The sequence below is a fragment of the Sinocyclocheilus anshuiensis genome, unplaced genomic scaffold (assembly GCF_001515605.1).
Source record: "Sinocyclocheilus anshuiensis isolate Anshui unplaced genomic scaffold, SAMN03320099.WGS_v1.1 scaffold1626, whole genome shotgun sequence".
Classification (NCBI taxonomy): Eukaryota; Metazoa; Chordata; class Actinopteri; order Cypriniformes; family Cyprinidae; genus Sinocyclocheilus; species Sinocyclocheilus anshuiensis.
Window position 1 is genome coordinate 141,979 of NW_015547254.1, and position 6,603 is coordinate 148,581.

A 6,603-nucleotide genomic window follows, 5' to 3' on the forward strand; every position below is an offset into this window, starting at 1 on the left:
CCCTTTTCGCCACCTACTGGCGTAACAATGTAAATCGATCATCTTCATTTGAAGCGTCAAATTATTTTCAAAAGGTGATTTATTCTATTTTAATCGCTACCATACACATCGTACACACAGTTTATATCTGAACTATAAACTTTTATCCCAGTACTTCTGTGATTTGAATGTTTGTAACACAGAAATAATGATACTGTGTGGCTGAAAAGACTGTGCTGCTCTCTTTAGGTCAATGGCAGCGCGAACGCAAATTTAAATGTTCAAATCACACTGGTGTAATCGTGCTCTGCACGGACGAACCAAGAAGTGATCACAACATTGATCGCACACGTCAAAGGTTGAAGAATGAAACAGACGAATCATTGTAATTTAGGAATAGAATCACGTTGGTGATCTATTAAAGGGGTGGTTCATTGCGATTTCACTTTTTTTAACTTTAGTTAGTGTCTAATGTTGCTGCTTGAGCATAAACAATATCTGCAAAGTTACAAAGCTGAAAGTTCAATGCAAACGGAGATATAGCCTTTTAAAATTCTGGCAGTTTAATGCCTACAAAAACGGTTGGTAGGGACTACAACGAGCTACTTCCCGGGTTCGTGACATCATAAACTCAGATAAACCCCACCCTCGGGAAAAGGCAGCAAAGGAGGCGAGGCCATGCTGCACTGCTTTAGAGAAGAGGAAGAGAAAACTAGAGGTGCACATAAAAGGGCGGGACGTTCAGACGCGCACTAGAGGCAGTTTAGTCAATCACAACACACTGGGCTAGCTAACCAATCAGAGCCCATCGCGTATTTCTGAGGGAGGGGCTTCATAAAAGAAGGAAATGGTCAGCCCGTTTCTCAGAGAAGGGACAGAGCGGTGTGGAATAAAAACGAAGAACGAAGAAAAAACGAAGCATTAACACATGTTAGACTGCACCCCAAAAACACAATCAAGCCTAGAAAAACATAATGTAGTTAAATCTTATGATGCCTAAATTTACTTTAGCATTAAAAACAATCTTAGTTCTTAGGGTTTTATTTTTCATTCATTTAGACAAAATGGACCATTTATCCATTTATCATATTATATATTGGTTAAATAATTATCACCTTATCTGTATGGTCAAGACTTTTTTTTTTATATTAGTGCACCCCTATGAATTACTATAAGAAAATTAAGAGTGTGGCTGAAGAGATCCTGCTTTGTGGCCCCTGAGCTTCTCAAAGTTGTGCATGCTATATTTATATATATATATACTCATATGACTCACAGGTATATATATATATATATATATATATATATATATGGAGTATATATATATGGGCTTTTTATGCCTTTATTGGGACAGAGAGAGGGGAGCGGGATCGGTAAAGGACCACTAGACAGGATTCGATCTCGGGTCGCCGCGAGCACAGTTGCACAGGTGCACTAACCACGAGGCTATCGCCGCCGATGTGCATGCTGTTCTGCATTTAAACTAGGATATGTGACATCAAAGTTTCTTTGCCAAAGAATGATGTAATGTACCTGCCTTTGAGATGAAACCATGTGGGCAACAAATGAAATGATGTTGACTCATATTAAGTACCTTAGCAAAAATAAAATATAACCTTTATGATTAAAACCATATTGAAAATAGGTCAACAGGTGCCAGACCTACACACTATCTAAACACCCACACACATCCTCTAAACAACAAAAGCTGGAGTTTTCCTCCTTCATTTGTTGCCCCAGCAAGTGTGGTTAGATTCACAGATCCTGCAATGAGTAAACCCAACAGGTCAGCGTTCACCGACAACACTCATTTGTCAGCAACTCAGTGACTCACAGATTGTGGTGGCAGCTTTTCTTGGAAATGACACAACAACAGCTTTGCTAAAACCAATTCATTCTTGGGAGAGTCTTACTTGTATAATGCCAAGCCAATCTCACACCCTGAGCACATAATCTACTTTTCTGCATTAGGTTTTTTTTCACGGGTGAGGTGACACAATAGGGCTGCACGATAAATCGCATGCGATATTTAATGCGCATCTTGTCAGAAAGCCGGTTCTGTAATCAGCGGTAAATCTCCATCACGTGCGTGCTTTCACACTGAGCAGCATTAACTACACAGAGCCGTTGTTCACTGACGAGCTGCGCAAAAAATCGCGCGAATATGAACGTGGTTTTGCGTTGTTGATTTATTGTGCAGCCCTAGGACACACACACATGCGCATATAAACACATTGACGCGGAAACTGCAACAGCACACTCCCTTAGCAGACAATCCATTCTGCAGTATAGATTCATTGGTAAAGTACACACCTTGGTCTGGAACCATATCTGTCATGCAGCTAAAGGAAGAGACAAACAAAAATACACGTGTCAATAATAAATAAGAATGTCCAAAATAAAGAATTTAAATTTAAACCTGCCAAGTTCTTAGAAATGTGCTATTTATATTCATGTTGGTTTCGTATTGTCGTTTTTGAAAAACGTTCAAGAAATGTTTACAATTAATAGCTCAAAAAATGTCAGGTAATATTGCCATCAAGTTAAAAGTACAATTGTATTTTCCTTAAACCTTGAATACATCTTAATCGATATTTTATTGTTTTAAATATATTTTACAAAATAAAAAATATTTTTTAAACATTTTTTGTTCATAAATTAAATGCATAAAGATATTTTACAGGCAGAACTAAACTTGCCATGTTAAAAAAAAAAAGATCAAATTATTTTAAAGACGCATTGATCTTGACACACACTCATTTTTGGACACATTTGATGATATTATTTCCTGTTTTTTTCTGCATGTTGGTTGCATCACTTGACCTTGATTTTAGCAGACAAAACATTTCAAATATTACTAAGCATTTTGGTTAAAACAATATATATATATATTTTTTTTTACTAAGAAATAATGATAAAAAACTATAATATATATATAATAAAACTACTACTTAATAAAATTATTTTTAAAGAATTGTATTATTTTAATTAGGCTTTTTTCTTCATTATGGTACCAGTAATTTTAATTTTATGCCGCCCCCCAAAAAAAATTTCACTCGTCTGATCATATCCATGTCCAACTGTATGTAATATAGGTCGACCTGAACAATAAAATTAGACACGGCGAGCTCAACTCACAAAAAGTCATCATGATGGAATTGTTGTCTTATGGCAATCACTGATTATTTTCACACAAGGAATACATTTTGAGACACAGAAAACAAGCACCATCTGCACAATAATATGTTGTTATCATTGTAGAACGTCACTCACTCACAAACACGCGCGCACATGCACACAATTTCTTTGTTTTTTTGCTCATTTGTGTTAATATATGGTAGCAGATGTCTCTAGGGCAGCTGAAATCATTACAACGGCAGAAATTCACTCTGAACGTCAGTGGAATTTCAATGATTACCCTTCACTGTGCCTGCAGTGAGACCACTTTAGGTTTCAACCCCACTCATGACAGGTTAAAAAGGGGATCTGACATGCATCACTCGCTTTTGGAGGTGATTGATGCTTTCGCAAGTAGAGTCAATAACAATTCAACATGTTACAGAGTACATCAAGGTTTCACAACAATAACTGCTGTTAGATGAAATTAAACTGCCCCAGTAACACCTGACACTGGTAAACGAAAACAAGCCGCAACATTCAGGGTGATCACAGAGATCTCTCTTAGGTAACTTTATTAGTCATGTTTGATGGCATACATCACTATTACTATTGTATTTACTTGGGGTTAGGGGTTTGAGCTTTGACATAATTAATCATCCATCACTGTTTGTGCTACAGACATTAATAATAATGGCTCCAATAGTGTGGCTTGTTGAGTAGAGGAGCACTGTTACTTTTATTAGACCTCAGCCATAGCGAGGACCAGAATATCATGCACTTTTAAAAATGAAGGTTCTTTATCTGCATCTGTGGTTCCATGAATAACCTTTAACTAGGGATGCACCGATAGCCCGATACTGGTCTCCTGTACTCGTACTCGTTAAAATGCCCCGATACTGGTTTTCACAGTGAAACCGTAGAAGAACCAATTTTGGTTTCCAAAATAACTTTTCAGTGAACAGTTCTTAAAGGAACCATTTTTCCTACTATAAACAATATTTCATTAATCTAAAGAGCCTTTTTTTTTACTATATAAAGAACCTTTTGTTGAATGAAAACGTTCCATGGATGTTAAAGGTTGTTCATGGAACCATCAATGCCAAATAAAGAAAATTTATTTTGTAAGAGTGTTTCTACTGGATTGTTAAAAGCTTCCTTTATAGTGGAAATAAGTTCTTTAGATTAAGACAAAATGGTTCTTTTAAGAACTGTTCACTGTAAGTTGGGCCGACAGACATCGCTTTTTTGGTCATACAGTGATTCTGTAAAAAAAAATTAAAAAATTGGGGAAAAACTAACAAAAATACTGATAAGATAATAATGATACGAATTCTACTAATAAGAACAATATAAAACGCACCAAGGATTAATGAGCTACTGGATTCATGAATATTAATCAGGTTGTGTGCGTTCGCTCGAACTGAGGTAGTTCTTAAAAGCTGAAGAATTCCAAAGGAACTCCGTTATTTTGACAGCAAAATACAACAAAGAATATCGTTTTCATGTAGCGTGCATAGGTAGTGCGTCAATTCTCTCTCTCCCTCTCTCGTTGCGTGTGTGTGAAAAAGCGAAGGCGAGTCGTGCGCCTTCACACTAGAGTTTACGGTATGTTAAATACAGGTGCGTCTCACATCCATTGAGATGAACTGAAAAACAGCACAGATCGCTTGACGGAGAGTGAAACTGATGCGCTCAGTCAGAGTGTTCGGCGAGTGAAAATATATCTGAGCTAAATTTATACTTAGCCTCCAACTCACGCACTGGTAAAATCTGAGAATTTATTAGCAATTGGCTAATATTAGACATCATTTAGTCGCCCAGAGTGAAGATTTAGTCGCATATGCGAGTGATTTACTCGCAATGTAGAGGGTTATACTTTGTTTGGCCTTCCAAAAATGGACACGACTAGAAATCAGTGGTTAAGTTGTATTTACAACACTGTTCCAGAACACTTCAACTCAAATATTCAGATTAATAGGGGCAATTCACCTGCGCTTCATCTTGTTAAGAGACACAGGACCTAATTACAAGGCTTCCTTTCATCTCATTAAAACGGGGAACTACCAAAGTGCTTACTTAACAGGATGAAATTAGATAAGAAACCCTCGAATGCACGGATATCACGATCCAGGAAAACTATTTCTAATTAACGCACAAGTGGATGGTATCTTCGATGTACACTTTATGGATAATAGACCAGTTCTGAACTGGAAAACCCTGACCCAAATTTAGACACTTTGATGTCTTATCCTGAAACTCTTTATCAAAACTGAACTTGAGGCGAAGCACAACCCCTGTTCTTTCCACAGCTTTAGAGAAAGAGCCTGCAGAAGCCACTCAAATCACACTGACCGCTGGCCCTTGGCTCTTTGGCGTGTGCGTGTCCAACTCAAGCAAGCGATAAGACTGCTGGGATTTCCTCTGTGTCTAGTCGGCTAACGCTGAGATCAGGCCCAAAATTAATGATCCATCATGAAGATCTGTGGCTGACCAGAAAAGACTTTGACTTACAGCCACAAATAAAGAAGTTCTCCAAGGCAACAGGATAAAATTTGTAACACATTTCTCCAACATCCTAATCTTAGGTGGTCATTTATCACAGACTTCAACGTCTCTCTCCCAAAATAGTCCTTTAGGGATTCCGGAAAATATGAGTGAGGGTAAAATTAAGTCAACATATTTGCTTCAAAATGTTGCTGGGTGCTCTGAACAGATCTTCCATTGGACATGAAGAAGACTTGTGTGTGATGGCAAGTGATCAAATTTTCTGAATACTTAAGTCTTTAGGGGTCTAATGATCAAACTGACAGACTAATAATTTTTCCTCCCATTATTAGGGAGGGCGAACTCAATTTCCTGTCAAGATGCTCCTAACCAGAGCATATATAAACACAGACCCTGAGAATTTGGCTCCACGGGTGTGTAGCAAGCCTGTCTGAAGATGATGACGTTTAAGGTCAAGTGACTCACTAGATCCCATCCAACTCATTTTGCATTTCTATTGCATTTTTGCTATCAATCTGCTGGGATGTTTTGACCTAAACTTGACATTAGAGACCTGCGCGGGACGGATTTTTCAGTCCCAGTCCCGCTCCCCCAAGATTCTGTCCCGCGCCCGCCCGCTCCCGCAGAAAAATATCTTATCTGGTCCCACTCCCGCCCGCGACATTCTTGTTTTGTCCTGCTCCCGCCCGCAAAAGCCCGCATAAAAGTAATCTATATAGATTTTTTTCAGTACATCTAAGAAATTTACATGAAATGGTTCTGTAACATCTCCTAAGCTCCACAACATCCCAGCATAAAGACTCCCGATAAAATATTTGGTATTTAGGCTAAGCATCAACATTCATAAACCACTGTTATTTTTAACAGAAAAGAAAGCATGGGCTGCTGCGTGCATGGTTTGGCATGGCAGAATGTGATCAGCGCTTCCTTTATTACCACTAAAAGCTGACATCTCAGTTCATCGCGATCTCATAAAGCTCTGTTATAACACAATGACCA

At 38.1% G+C, this 6,603-nt stretch overlaps 1 protein-coding gene across 3 annotated transcripts in view; it reads right to left on the minus strand.

Annotated features, from left to right (window-relative positions):
• Positions 1-6,603, minus strand: part of LOC107701654 (mitogen-activated protein kinase kinase kinase 3-like) — a 79,038-nt gene that overhangs the window by 66,584 nt on the left and 5,851 nt on the right. Inside the window, exon 2 of one of the 3 annotated variants that reach the window (XM_016503698.1) lies at positions 2,293-2,321. The exons of the other annotated variants lie outside the window; for them this stretch is intronic. The gene's annotated coding sequence lies outside the window, so the exon portion shown is untranslated. The remainder of the gene's footprint in view (positions 1-2,292; positions 2,322-6,603) is intronic. 3 annotated transcript variants of the gene reach the window in all.